Source organism: Musca vetustissima, unplaced genomic scaffold (genome assembly GCF_032173495.1).
Source record: "Musca vetustissima isolate MV318-11 ecotype Yass unplaced genomic scaffold, APGP_CSIRO_Mvet_v1 utg20965, whole genome shotgun sequence".
NCBI lineage: Eukaryota > Metazoa > Arthropoda > Insecta > Diptera > Muscidae > Musca > Musca vetustissima.
The window spans coordinates 14,013-30,129 of NW_026874698.1; positions in this window are offsets into that span (position 1 = coordinate 14,013).

A 16,117-nucleotide genomic window follows, 5' to 3' on the forward strand; every position below is an offset into this window, starting at 1 on the left:
AAAAAAAATTTTTAAAGGGTCCAGATTTTTTAAAAATATTTTTTAAAGGGTCCAGATTTTTTGAAATATTTTTCCAATGGTCCAAATTTTTTAAAAATATTTTTTAAAGGGTCCAGATATTTTAAATATATTTTTAAAGGGTCCAGATTTTTTAAAAAATATTTTTTAAAGGGTCCAGATTTTTTAAAAATATTTTTAAAGGGTGAGATTTGTTAAAAATAGTTTTAAAAGGTCCAGATTTTTTTAAAAATTTTTTAAAGGGTTTTTTAAAGGATTTTTTAAAAATATTTTTTAAAGGGTCCAGATTTTTAAAAAATATTTTTTTAAAGGTTCCAGATTTTTTATAAAATATTTTTTTAAAGGTTCCAGATTTTTTATAAAATAATTTTTAAAGGGTCCAGATTTTTGTAAAATATTTTTAAAGTGTCCAGATTTTTGTAAAATGTTTTTAAATGGTCCTGATATTTTAAAAATATTTTTTAAAGGGTCCAGATTTGTTAAAAAAAATTTTAAAGGGTTCAGATTTTTTTTAATAATTTTTAAAGGGTCCACATTTTTTAAAAATATTTTTTAAAGGGTCCAAATATTTCAAAAATATTTTTTAAAGGGTCCAGATTTTTCAAAAATATTTTTTAAAGGGTCCAGATTTTTTAAAAATGTTTTTTAAAGGGTCAAGATTTTTTAATTTTGTTTAAAAGGTAAGATTTTTTAAAAATATTTTTTAAAGGGTCCAGATTTTTTAAAAATATTTTTTAAAAGGATCCAGATTTGTTAAAAACATTTTTTAAAGGGTCCAGATTTTTTTAAAAATATTTTTTAAAGGCTCCAGATTTTTTAAAAATATTTTTTAAAGCTTCCAGATTTTTTAAACATATGTTTTAAAGGGTCCAGATTTTTTAAAAATATTTTTTAAAGGGTCCAAATTTTTTTAAACATATCTTTTTAAGGGTCCAGATTTGTTAAAAATATTTTTAAAGGGTTCAGATTTGTTTAAAAATATTTTTTAAAGTGTCCAGATTTTTTCAAAATATTTTTTAAAGAGTCCAGATTTTTAAAAATATTTTTTAAAGGGTCCAGATTTTTTAAAAATATTTTTTAAAGAGTCCAGATTTTTTAAAAATATTTTTTAAAGGGTCCAGATTTTTTAAAGAGTCCAGATTTTTTAAAAATATTTTTTAAAGGGTCCAGATTTTTTAAAAATATTTTTTAAAGTGTCCAGATTTTTTAAAAATATTTCTTTAACCCTTTGTGGCCCAATGTTGCCCACAGGCAACAAAATGTTTTAGAGCTTATATTTAATATACAGATAGTAGATATATATTATTTGGATTTCATATGTCAAGACCTAATTATGGACGACACATATCAAAAGAAAAATCAAAAAATTTCTAAATTTTGGTAAAGTTATGAACCTTTTAATATAGAGAAGAGGGTAAATTTGTGTACAGTACTAATTTGTGTATACAGTCCAAATTATTTAAATCGCTTCGTATTCAGATTGTACCAATTCTGCCATCAGAATTATTTTTGCTTCTTGTAAAAATGAATATAGAGAACACCTTAAAGTGACTTTTCTTTCGATTTTGCATTTGGTTTTCTGGATATTGGACTTAAATTTTTCCGAAAGAATGTACTGTATCTCTCGAAAGCAAGGATGTAGCGATGTCAAATTTTGTGCATATACTATTTAGGATAGTTGCATTAAATCCGTGAACAAAAATTTGTTCTACGATTGCGGGAAAAAATTCGGGGCTCAAAGGGTTAAAGGGTCCAGTTTTTTTAAAAATATTTTTTTAAAGGGTCAAGATTTTTTAAAAATATTTTTTAAAGAGTCCAGATTTTTTAAAAATATTTTTTAAAGGGTCCAGATTTTTTAAAGAGTCCAGATTTTTTAAAAATAGTTTTTAAAGGGTCCAGATTTTTTAAAAATATTTTTTAAAGGGTCCAGATTTTTTAAAATCATTTTTTAATGGGTCCAGATTTTGTAAAAATATTTTTTAAAAGAATCCAGATTTTTTAAAAATATTTTTTAAAGGGTCCAGATTTTTTAAAAATGTTTTTTAAAAGGTCCAGATTTTTTAAAGCTTCCAGATTTTTTAAACATATTTTTTAAAGGGTCCAGATTTTTTAAAAATATTTTTTAAAGGGATCAGATTTTTTTAAAATATTTTTTAAAGCGTCCAGATTTTTTAGAAATATTTTTTAAAGGATCCAGATTTAAAAAAAAAAATTAAAGGGTCCAGATTTTTTAAAAATATTTTTTTAAAGGGTCCAGATTTTTTAAAAATATTTTTTTAAAGCTCCAGATTTTTTAAAAATATTTTTAAAGGGTCCAGATTTTTTAAAAATATTTTTTAAAGGGTCTGATTTTTTTAAAATATTTTTTAAAGGGTCTAGATTTTTTAAAAATGTTTTTAAAGGGTTCAGATTTTTTAAAAATATTTTTTAAAGGGTCCAGATTTTTTAAAAATAATTTTTTGAAGGGTCCAAAAATATTTTTTAAAAGTCTAATATTTTTTAATTAAAATTTTTTTTTAAAAAATCCCCGCCTTTGGTAGACCTTTAAAAAATATGTGGCGTATTATTATTATCTATTAAATCAATCATACGTGGATCTCATCATGCTTCTCTCCTTTTATTTGCCATTATTTTCCCCTAGTTTACTGTTCAAATAACACACGAGAGAGACAGTGAAAGAAATCCCTTCCTCCCATTTCCGAGTGAGAGCGAGAGAGGGAGAGTGTAAGCACCCTGTGCCTTTTGGCGACAAATTACTGCATGAACAAACAAAAAATCAGTATCACTTGTTGATATACGCTTATTTATATGATAAACTCACACACACAATCTCTCTCCTCCTTTATGTGACGCTCGCTCTCTCTCACTTACTTTCTCTGGCTCTGTATTACTGTTTTGTTTGGCCAACACATGTAGGCATGCATGCTAACGTGCTGTTGTTGTTGTTATTACTGTGTGCTTGCTCACCTCATTAAAACAGATTAACAAGAGATAATGCAAAACAATAATAATAATAACAACAAATAATGAGACATATGGAAACAAACACACACACGCACACAGACACACAGAAGAGGCACGGAGCCACATATGTGTCTCTTATTGTGGAATTAAAAAGAAAGTGTGACCAAAATGTCTCTCGTCCAAAGGAAATAGAAAATAAAAAACTAACAACAACGTAGAAAAGAAAGTACAACAACAATGTGTGTTTTGTTTTGTTGTGTTGTGCTTTTTTTGCTCATCACACAGAACAGAACTCAATAACACATTAGATGATCGGATTTTTTCAGCAACAAAAAAAAAGGGGCACAACTGTATTGTACATTTTTAAGAAAGAAAGACGGACAGACAGACAGCAGAAAGCAAGAAAATCTCCAAGCAAAGCATCTCCTTAGACCAAAATCCAATTGCCGATGATTTTTGGCAAATTAGAAGTGAGCAAACACGATACAAAGGTGGACACACGTAGTTGACAAAAATTTTTATGGTCGGTTTTCACGGGGAAACGGCAATAAAATAAATAGAAAATTGAAAGGAAAATCGAGGCAAATTAGAATTAAATGTAACGGTGTTCGGTTTAAAATAAATGAAAAACATTACGACAAATTTAAATGGAATAAAACAAAAAATAAAAGGATTAATTGAAATTAAATAAAAAAATTCAGAAAATATTTGAAGATAGAAATAATAAAAAAGGTGATTTGAATTGTTTTAAGTGTAAAAATATTAAAAAAAAAAAACAAAACAACAAAAATTAATGAAATTTTAACAAAAAAATTTACATTTAACAAAAAATATTCAAATTAGTATTGGAAAGGTTGAAAAAAAAATAAAATTATATAATTAAAATAATAAATATTATAAAAAAATTTAAAAAAAGTATTGAAAATATTTATATTTAAGAACCTACAAAATTAAATAAAATTTATTTTTAATAAAAAATTATAAAAGCAAAAAAATTTAAATGTTTAATATAATAAAAAATAATTTTATAAAAATAAAAAATAAATTTAAATATTCAAAGAGAAAAAATAATAAATTATACTAAAAAATTATATTCGAGAACTTACCAAAAAAAAAAAATATATTGAAGTGAAAAAATCGGTTTCTGGAAGACAAAAAATAATTAATAATAATATATACAATTATTTATATTTTTTTTTTTAAATGGGAGCTATATCTAAATTTGAACCGATTTTCAGAAATCTCAGCACACATCATTCTACACTCAATTCAACACCCTATGCAAAATTTCGTGCAATTCGAAAGATATTTAGGGTCTTTGATACACCATTTGCCTTAAATCGGACGAAAATAAATATATGGGAGCTATATCGAAATCTGAACCGATTTTCACGCTGTGCCTAATTTCGTGCAAATCGAAGGATATATAGAGACTTTGCTGCATCATTTACATAAAATCGGACGAAAATATATATATATATATGGGAGCTATATCTAAATCTGAACCGATTTTCACGAAATTTTACACACATCGTTCTAGACTGAATTCAGTATGCTGTGCCAAATGTCGTGCCAATCGAAAGATATTTAGAGACTTTGGTGCACCATTTACTTGAAATCGGACGAAACTTAGCACACATTATTCTAGACTGAATTCAGTATGCTATGCCAAATTTCATGCAAATCGAAAAATATTTAGGATCTTTGATGCACCATTTACTTGAAATCAGACGAAAATATATATGGGAGCTATATCTAAATCTGAACCGATTTTCACGAAATTTAACACACATCGTTCTAGACTCAATTCAGTACGCTGTGCCAAATTTAGTAAGCCATGCCAATATATATGAGAGTTATATCAAATGAACCGACCGACATAGATATTTAGGTTTTTTGATGCACCATTTACCTTAAATCGGATGAAAATGTATATGGGAGCTATATCTAAATCTGAACCGATTTTTCCAAATTTCAATAGGGTTCGTCCTTGGGCCAAACAATTGAGCTGTGCCAAATTTCATCCAATTCGGATCATAAATGCGACCTGTACTTTGCTTACAATTTAACATGTACAGACAGACAGTCGGACGGACGGACATGCATAAATCGACTTAGAAAATGATTCTATGTATATTCTCAAAAGGAACCATGTGCCTATCTCGTTTCCTTCTGCTTGTTACAAACATATGCACAAAGACATAATACCCTGTGTACCGCAGTTTTGTGAAGGGTATAAAAATCCACGCTTTTGGTAGAGCCCTTAAGGAAATTTTAAAAATATTAAAAAAATTCACGCCTGAGCACTAAAAAATATTTTTAAAGCCTCTGGAGCGACAAGAAAATGATACAAATATTAACCGATCTGTAGCAAAAACAATAGGGGTCTTCATTGGGCAGAACCCATCCTGCATGCAAAATTTTGTGAAGATTGGTCCATAACTGTTTCCTGTATCGTGTTTACAATTTATAATGGACAGAGGTACAGACGGACGGACACACATGTCTAGATCGACTCAGCTAGTCGAGATATGACGATCGGTGTACTTAAAAGTGGGTCTAGGACAAATATTTCGCGGCGTTACAAACTCTTGGGACTGTACAAAGCTATAATACCCTGACAACATAGTTGTGTAGGGTATAAAAATCTACGCCTTTGCTGGACCTCTTATAGAGCCCTAAAAAAATATTTTTAAAAAACCACACCTTTGCTGGACCTCTTATAGAGCCCTAAAAATATTTTTAAAAAAAATCCACGCCTTTGCTGGATCTTTTATAGAGGCCTAAAAAAATATTTTAAAAAAACACGCCAATGCTGGACCTCTTAAAAAGCCCTAAAAATATTTTTAAAAAAATCCACGCCCCTTATAGAGCCCTAAAAATTATTTTTAAAAAAATCCACGCCTCTTATAGGGTCCTAAAAAATATTGAAAAAAACCACGCCTCTTATAGACCCTAAAAAATATTTTTTAAAAAATCCACGTCTCTTATAGAGCCCTAAAAAATATTAAAAAAAAATCCACGCCTTTTATAGAGCCCTAATAAAACATTTTTAAAAAATCCATGCCTTTTATAGAGCCCTAAAAATATTTTTAAAAAATCCACGCCTTTTTTGTGGTCCTCTTATAGTCCCTAGAAAAAATGTTTTTAAAAAATCCACGCATTTATAGAGCCCTAAAAAATATTTCTAAAAAATCCGCTCCTTTTATAGAGCCCTAAAAAAATATTTTTAAAAAATCCACGCCTTTTATAGAGCCCTAAAAAAATATTTTTAAAAATCCACGCCTTTGCTGGACTTCTTATAGAGCCCTAAAAATATTTTTAAAAGATCCCCACCTCTTATAGAGCCCTAAAAAATATTTTTAAAAAATCCACCCTTTTGGTAGAACCTTAAATATATATATATATTTTTTCAAATTCCCAATAAATTTAAAAACTATAAAAATTAAATTAAATAAAAATAATAATCAATTATATTCATGTGGTGTTAATATCCCATTACCGTGCTGTGTGTGTGCGTATCGGTGTGTGTGTGTGTATTGTGCCATTGTCACTTTGACAAGTTTATTACAATTTTTTAGTGATTGGTGTTTGTTATTGTCATCAGCATTAACATAAAAATAAATTTTCTTTAAAAAAATAAAATAACAACAAAAATAACAAAAACAACAACAAATTCTAGAATTCATGCAAAAGTGTTCAGTGTCAATATACACTCATCGCAAATAACTTGTGAGGCTCAAGAAAATTTACAAAAAAATTACAACAACAACAAAAAACCCCAAAAATAAAAACAAAAAAAATAACAAAAACAACTACAAAAAATGAAAATACAATTGTTCAGCTATTTTTAACAAACGAGCCAAAAATATTGAAATAAAAAATTTTAACTATAGAATCTGGAGAATATTGTGAATATGATTCACAACACGACAACAACAGCAACAACAACAAGAAAAAGTGTCACATGAGAAAATCCCACTTAATGTTGGAAAAATATTGTTTTCAGAAAATCACTTTCGCATTTCACATAAAACAAGATTTATTTTTTTTTTGTGTTGGTTCCATTCGCCGTTCTTTGGCTGCGGTTCTTTCCTGAACGACCAGCAGCAGAAAAAAATTGTTAGCTGGAACCTCATAGAGCAAAAAAAGCAACAAATTGAATTTTTTTCTTGGCATTATGCCGGGTTAATGATTAGTAATTACAGTGCCGGCCAAAAGTGTGTGACGAAGAATTAGAAAAACGATAAAAGCAAATATTCCAGAAGAAACCCGAAAAATAAAAAAAATCGATGTGTAAGTGGAAATAAATTTGATTTAAATTCGATTTTAAGGGAAATTATTATTTGAAAAAATTCAAAAAAATGCATGTCTTTGTTATACTCCTTCAAAAAAAATTTAAACAAACCCTATCTTTATTAGACCTCTTACAAAAAGTTTTAAAAATCCGCGCCTATATTGAAGACTATAATTTTTTTTTAAATCTCCCTTAAAAAATTAAAAAAAAAATCCCCAACTTTTATAAACCCCTTACAAACATTTTTTTTTTTAAATCCAAGCCTTTGGTAGAGCCCTCAAACCTATTTTTAAAAAATATCCCCTTGAAGCCTTTAAATATATTTTTAAAAAATCCACACCTCTTCTGGAGCCCTTAGAAAATATTTAGAAAAAAAAATCCACCACTTTGGTAGGTCCCTTCAAAAATATTTTTAAAAAATCCACACCTCTTATAAGGTGAATTATAAATTCTCACCTCTTATATGGTGAATTATTTCTCTAAAGACTGCACTGGAGATAACTTTTTTCTATGAAGAAAATTCTCCAAATTAACGGTGTCGTATGATTTCTTACAATAATAATACGCATCTTGTCCTGTAGAAAAGTGTTTGTTTTTTTTGAGAGGCCTCACTAAGCCATTACAGATATTTCGAATAGAATTTCAATCAATTTTTAAACCCTTTCCGGTAGCGTATGAGTAGTGGCAATAGTCATACGCACCATGGCCAAAAGGAAATAAATAATCATACCTTCTTCGTCCCTCAACTTTTGTAGACCCTTAAACAATATTTTTAAAAAAAAACCCACGCCTTTGTTAGAGCCTCTAAAAATATTTTTAAGAAATATCCCCTTGAGGCGTATGATTAATAATAATTGTTCATACTATGGTGCGTATAATTATTATAAATATATTTGACATTGTACCAGGGTGCGTATGATGAGTAGTAATAATAAAAAACGAAGTACATATATTTAAAAAATCCAAGCCTTTGGAAGAAACCTTAAAATATAATTTAAAAAATACACGTCTTTGGTAGACCCCTTAAATATATTTTTTTTGTATACCCCACTGTGTATACCCCACTCATGTACCCTTGTACAGGGTATTATGTATTTGTGCATATGTTTGTAATAGACAAAAGGAAACGAGATAGACCCATGGTTCCTTTTGAGAATATGCACATGAATCACTCTGAGTCGATTTATGCATGTTCGTCCCGCCGTCTTTCTGTCCGTGTTAAATTGTAAACAAAGTGCAGGTAGCATTTATGATCCGAATTGGATGAAAATTGGCACAGCTCATTTATTTGGCCCAAGGACGAACCCTATTGAAATTGGGAAAAATCGTTTTAGATTTAGATATACCTCCCATATATATTTTTATCCGATTTTAGGTAATTGGTGCACCAAATACCCTATATATCTTTCGATTTAGACGAAATTTGTCACAGCGTACTGAATTAAGTCTAGAACACTGTGTCTTAAGTTTCGTGAAAATTCGTTCAGATTTAGATATAGCTCTCATATATATTTTCATCCGATTTTAGGTAAATGGTGCACCAAAGTCTCTGAAAATCATTCAATTTGAACGAATTTTGTCGTAGCGTACTGAATTCAGTCTAGAATGATGGGTGCTAAGTTTCGTGAAAATCGATTCAGATTTAGATATAGCTCCGATATTTCGTTTCGCCCGATTTAAGGTAAATGGTGAACCAAAGTCTTTGAAAATCATCCGATTTACACGACTTTTGGCATAGCGTACGGAATTAAGTATACAACGATGTGTGTTAAATTTCGTGAAAATCGGTTCAGATTCAGATATAGCTCCCATATATATTTTCGTCCGATTTTTTGTAAATTGTGCACCAAAGTCCCTATATATACTTCGATATGCACGAAATTTGGCATAACATACTGAATTAAGTCTAGAATGATGTGTGGTTAGTTTCGTGAAAATCGGCTCAGTTTTAGATATAGCTCCCATATATATTTTTGTCCGATTTAAGGTAAATAGTCCACTAAAGTCCCGGGAAATCTTTTGATTTGCCCGAATTTTGGCACAGGGTACTGAATTGAGTCTAGAATGATATTGCTAAGCTTCGTGAAAAGATCCATAGCTAGGCAGATTGAATTTGAATTTAGTACGCAGTAGTACACATTTCTAAAACTTCCTACTGATCTCTGTTGAGGTGTAAGATTGAGATATATCTTACACCTCAGTAGTGATCCTGTCTCCAAATTTCATGATTCTAGCTCTATTGGTTCATCTAAAATTCAAATTGTACCAAATTTAGTACCATTTAGTACCCATAAGTATTCATTTATTAAACTGAATCCTGACCTCAATCCCACACCCCTATTTCATTATTTTATTTTTAATTTCCAAATCCTCCCCATTTCCCCGCCTCTGTACTTAGCATTCATCAGCAACTACAAATGTACAACATTATTTTTTGTTGTTGTTTTTTCTTCTTCTTCTTCTTTTGCATTACATATTTACACACATTCACAAACAAAACATCAGTTGCACATTATGTGTGTACATCGAATCTAATTCAGAATAAAGGAATTTTCTTCATTCCAATATATTTTGAATCACTTCGTTTTGGTTTTTGTTGCTGTTGTCGTTTCTACCACTACCAGCAAAACCGAACCGCACAACTAGCGGCTGCACAATTGGCCAAAAAGGTATCGCCATCAAATGCTGGGCTACAACAACAACGACTACTACTACTACTGTTGTTGTTGGATTTTTATTGTTGTAATTGTTGTTTTGATTAGATGGTGGTTGGTTCGCTGGCTGGCTAGCTGACTTTCTGGCTAGTTGCTGAATCGGTGACATTAGATGGATGTTTGGTATCATCTAAAATTTTACTAATCTGGCTGGTTAGTTGGGCGGATTTTGTCTTCTCACATTTTTTTTTCGATTTGCATTGTTTTGGGGTTTTGTTGTTGTTATTGTTGTATTTGTAAAAATAAAAACAACAATAATTTATTTTTAAAAATCTGTGCTATTTCGCAAAATTTTCACACACACACACATACACACGTCATTTGTTGGATATGTGGTGGTGTGTTAGAATAAGGATGAGTTTCAGCGGGTACTTATTTATTTTCTAATATTATTACTAATCATACGCACCATAGTACAATGCAAAATTTTATTTATAACAATCATACGCACCATAGCATGAAGAATTATTATTAATCATACGCACCATAGCATGATTTAAAAAAAATAGGCTTGAATGTTTTAAAAACATATTTTTAAGGGGTCCATAAGAGGTGGGGATTTTTAAAAATATATTTTTAAGGGGTTTTAAAGAGGTAGTGATTCTTAAAAAATATTTTTAAGGGCGCTATAAGAGGTAGGTATTTTTATACCCTACACAACTATGTTATGGGCACTGGTTTAAATATTTTCGATTTTTTTTTAAATATTTTTTAAGGGGTCGTAAAGAGGTAGTGATTCTTAAAAAATATTTTTAAGGGTTCTATAAGAGGTAGGGATTTTTTGTATACCCTACACAACTATGTTGTCAGGGTATTATAGCTTTGCTAGCAGCCCCAAGAGTTTGCAACGCCCGAAAAGCAGCCCCAAGAGTTTGCAACGCCCTTTAAGTATACCGATTATCATATCTCGACTAGCTGAGTCGATCTAGACATGTGTATCCGTCCGTCTGTCCATTATAATTTGTAAACACGATACAGGCCACAGTTATAGACCAATCTTCACGACATTTTGCATGTAGGATGGGTTCTGGTCAATGAAGACCCCTATTGGATACTTATTTATTTTCTAATATTATTACTAATCACACGCACCATGGTACAATGCAACATTTTATTTATAACAATCATACGCACCATAGCATGAGCAATTATTATTAATCATACGCACCATAGAATGATTTAAAAAAATAGGCTTGAATGTTTTAAAAACATATTTTTAAGGGGTCCATAAGAGGTGGAGATTTTTTTTAACATATTTTAATATTTTGGATTTTTTAAAATATATTTTTAAGGGGTCTTAAAAAGGTAGTGATTCTTAAAAAATATTTTTAAGGGCACTATAAGAGGTAGGGGTATTTTTTATACCCTACACAATTATGTTGTCAGGGTATCATAGCTTTGTGCAGCCCCAAGAGTTTGTAACGCCGCGAAATATTGGTCCTAGACCCACCGTTATGTATACCGACTGTCATATCTCGACTAGTTGAGTCGATAGATATGTGTGCCCGTCAGCCCGTCCGTCTGTTCATTATAATTTGGAAACACAATACAGGCCAAAGTTATGGACCAATCTTCATGAAATTTTACATATAGGATGGGTTCTGGCCAATGAAGACCCCTATTGTTTTTTGATAAAGATCGGTTAATATTTACGGGGATGAAATGGACCAAAAACATTATTTTTGTCTGATTTTCTGGTCACTGCAGAGGCCGCAATTATGGCCCAAATATCGCGAATTTTTACATGGAGAAGGGGAATGGGTCCAAAGAATAATCATGCCTGTTTTGATAAATATCGGTCAATATTTAGCGGGTCAATTGGACCCTGACTTTTGTGTGTTTGAAGAATGACAAAATATTTATTCTATAGCGTATAGATTTACTCCTGAAGGACATAGAGCCGATATAGTAGTATAGACCCGAGTTGATAGTATATCCAAGAGGAGTGGTTGACCTTTAAATTGATACCAACAATTTATTATCGTGTGTACTCGGATGTGGGAGTTACACTTAAATATTTACAGGTGTTTACGTATTTACGTATTCAGATATTATTTAGTAACCCATTACCTCATTGGATGGCGGAAATATAGCTCAGATCCCTTTAAAATGTTCCATGGGTTTCCACTTATGGTCAAGGACAACGCCTATAAATTTCGGTGATGATCAGATAATAATTTTTCGGATGAAATGGACCAAAAAACCTAATTTTTTTGTGTGTTTTTTCGGACCGATCTATAACGACCACAATTGAAAGCCGAACATCACAACCCACGGTAAAGGGAATCTGGACAAGTAATTAGAAGGGCTGTACTGAACATGAGTAATATTTGTTGACCTCTAGTCAAGGTCTAGGGAGTTCAAATATCGTGAAATATTGCCCAAGCTTCGAATATAGATCAGAACAGAAAATTAGATTTTCGTGGAAGTTGTGTAGGGTATCAAATGGGCCCCGTCCGACTATACTGCTCCGCTCACTGGTTTCAAAATATTTTTAAGGGGTCTACCAAAGGCGGGGATTTTTTTAAAAATAATTTTAAAGAGGTCTACCCGATTTTTTTTTTATTTTTTAGGGATTTTTTTTTTAATTTTGTTTCGGTCATACGCACCATGGCACAATCCAAATTGTATTTATAATAATCATACGCACCATAGTATCAACAATTATTGTTAATCATACGCAGCATAGAGTGATTTGAAAAAATGTTTGTTAACGGATCCTAAAGGCTCGGGGTTTCAATAATAATTCTTTTTTTTTGAGTTTTAAGGGTTCTACGAAAAGCTCAGAATTTTTAAATATATTTTTAAGAGGTCCAGCTAAGGCGTGGATTTTTTGAAAATATTTTTTAATTTCTATTTTTTTGTGATTTTTTACGGTACAATCCAAACTGTATTTTGTTAATCATACGCAGCATAGAGTTATTAAAAAAAAATGTTTGTTAAGGGATCCTAAAAGGCTAGGGGTTTGAAAAATATTTCTTTTTTTAGTTTTAAGGGACCTACGAAAGGCTCAGAATTTTTAAATTAATTTTTAAGAGGTCCAGCTAAGGCGTGTATTTTTTCAAAATATTTTAAGAGGTTCATAAGAGGTGGGGATTTTTTTTAAATTTTAATTTTTTTTAGTGATTTTTTTACGGTCATACGCACCATGGTCCAATCCAAATTGTAATAATCATACGCACAAAACATCAACAATTATTGTTAATCATACGCAGCATAGATTTATTTAAAAAAATGTTTTTAAGGGACCCTAAAAGGCTCGGATTTTAAAAAATAATCCTTTTTTGAATTTTAAGGGATCTACGAAAGGCTCAGAATTTTTAAATTAATTTTTAAGAGGTCCAGCTAAGGCGTGGATTTTTGAAAAATATTTTTAAAGGGTCCATAAGAGGTGGGCATTTTTTTAAATTTTTAATTTTTTTTTGTGATTTTTTACGGTCATACGCACCATGGTACAATCCAAATTAAATTTATAATAATCATACGCACCACAGTATCAACAATTATTGTTAATCATACGCAGCATAGTGTGATTTGAAAAAAAATGTTTGTTAAGGGATCCTAAAAGGCTCGGGGTTTGAAGAATATTTCTTTTTTTTAGTTTTAAGGGATCTACGAAAGGCTCAGAATTTTTAAATTAATTTTTAAGAGGTCCAGCTAAGGCATGGATTTTTTCAAAATATTTTTAAGAGGTTCATAAGAGCTGTTTCTTTTTTAATTTTTTAATTTTTTTAGTGATTTTTTACGGTCATACGCACCATGGTGCAATCCAAATTGTATTTATAATAATCATACGCACCATAGCATCAACAATTATTGTTAATCATACGCAGCATGGGGTGATTTAAAAAAAAATGTTTGTTAAGGGATCCCAAAAAGCTTTTTTAAGAGGTCCAGCAAAGGTGTGGATTTTTTAAAAATATTTTTTAAGGCGCCATATAAGAATATGGCGTGGATTTTTTTAAAACTAATTCTGAAGGGGTCTACCGAGGGCGTGGATTTTTGAAAAATATTTTTTAAGGGCTCGATAAGAGGCGTGGATTTTTAAGGGGTCTAAATAGGCAGTGATTTGTTTAAAATATATATTTTTTGAAGAATACGAGATTTTTTTTTTTTAAAATATTTTCCCAAATTTTTCCCCGTCCCTGCCGTCTGATTTACATGTCCAATGAAAAAAAAACAAAAACAAAAACAAAAAAATCGACCGAATAAAAAATTATTGAGGTGTCTCCAAGTATTTTACGATGTATTGTCGTTGTACCCATTCGAAATGTAAAGTGCAGAAGAAGAAGAAAAATCAGCAGCAGCAGTAGCAGATTTTCAGAATTTGAAGGAAAAACAAATTACATACGTTTGATTCAATTTTGGCTGAAATATACGCTTCGTTGCTGGCTGTTCTCCTTGTTGTTGTTGTTGGTTGCATGAACCGGTAAAAATAGCAGCCCTCGGACAAAATAAAACAACAACAACAGCAATAAAGGCGACAAATCCGTGCAAAAAAAAAACAAAAATAAAGAAATGCATATCTAAACACTCATGCATTACAAAATTTATTTCAACACCACTAACAACAACAACAAGAACAACAACAAAACCATATAATCCAAATGAATAGAAAGAAATCAAATTTTTTTCAGTATTTTTTTTCTGGGGTGGTGGTGGACAAAGAGCTGATTTACACAGTAGCCAGCCAGACAAACGACCAGAAAAAAAAACTATAACTAGAGGGTGTTGAGGGATGGCGGGGAGGGGGTGTGCTGCCCGATCAGTTGGACAATAGCAGATACTAGATTGACAAATTTACAACTACACAATAGCTCACAAGTGCAGCCAAAAAAAATGAATTGAAGGAAAATAAATAGAAACAAGAAAAAAATTAGAAAACGAAAAAATGGAAATGCACCAATTACAAGGCAGTGAAATTTGAGATGGCGAAAAAAAAATATTTAAAAAAATACACGCCATTAGGTAGACCTCTAAAAAATATTTTTAAAAATTCCCACCTTTGGGTACACCTCTTAAAAATTTTTTTAAACAAAATTCCGGCCTCCCCTTAAACATATTTTAAAAAAAATCCACGCCTTAGCTGGACCTCTTAAAAAATATTTTTTAAAATTCTGAGTCTTTCGTAGACCCTTTACAACTCAAAAAAAAAAAAAAAAATAAGAAAAAGTATTTTTAAAACCCCGAGCCTTTTAGGATCCCAAACATTCTTTTAAATCACTCTATGCTGCGTATGATTAACAGTAATTGTTGATGATATGGTGCGTATGATTATTATAAATACAATTTGGGTTGTACCATGGTGCGTATGACCGTAAAAAAATCACCACCCAACTCTTATAAACCCCTAAAAGACACGACTTTGGTAGATCCCTTACAATTTATTTTTAAAAAATCCACGCCTTAGCTAGACCTCTTAAATATATATTTAAAAATTCTGAGCCTTTCGTAGACCCCTTAAAACTCAAAAATTTTTTTTTTAAAAAACCCGAGCCCTTAGGATCCCTTAACAAACCTTTTTTAAATCAATCCATGCTGTGTATGATTACCAATAATTGTTGATGCTATGGTGCGTATGACCGCAACAAAATTAAAAAAATCAATAAAAAAAATAAAAAAATTCGGGAAGAACCCTTAAAAATTATTTTTAGAAATTCTCGCCCTAGCTAGAACTCTTAAAAATATATTTAACCAGTGAACGGAGCAGTATAGTCGAACGGGGCCGATCATATGATACTCTACACAACTTCCACGAAAATCTAACTTTCTGTGGTTCTATATTCGGAGCTTGGGCAATATTTGGCGATATTTGAACCCCCTTGACCTTGACTAGATGTCAACAAATATTACTCATGTTCAGTACAGCCCTTCTAATTGCTAGTCCAGATTCCCTTTACCGTGGGTTGTGATGCTCACCTTATAATTGTGGTCTATAGATCGACTCGAAAAAAACACAAACTAATTACGTTTTCGTCCACTTTATCCCAAAATTATTATCTGATCATCACGGAAAATAACTGGAACCTCATGAAACATTTCAAAATGATCTGCGCTATATTTCCGCCCACCAGTGTAATTATGAATTACTAAATAATATCTGAATACGTAAGCACCTCTAAAT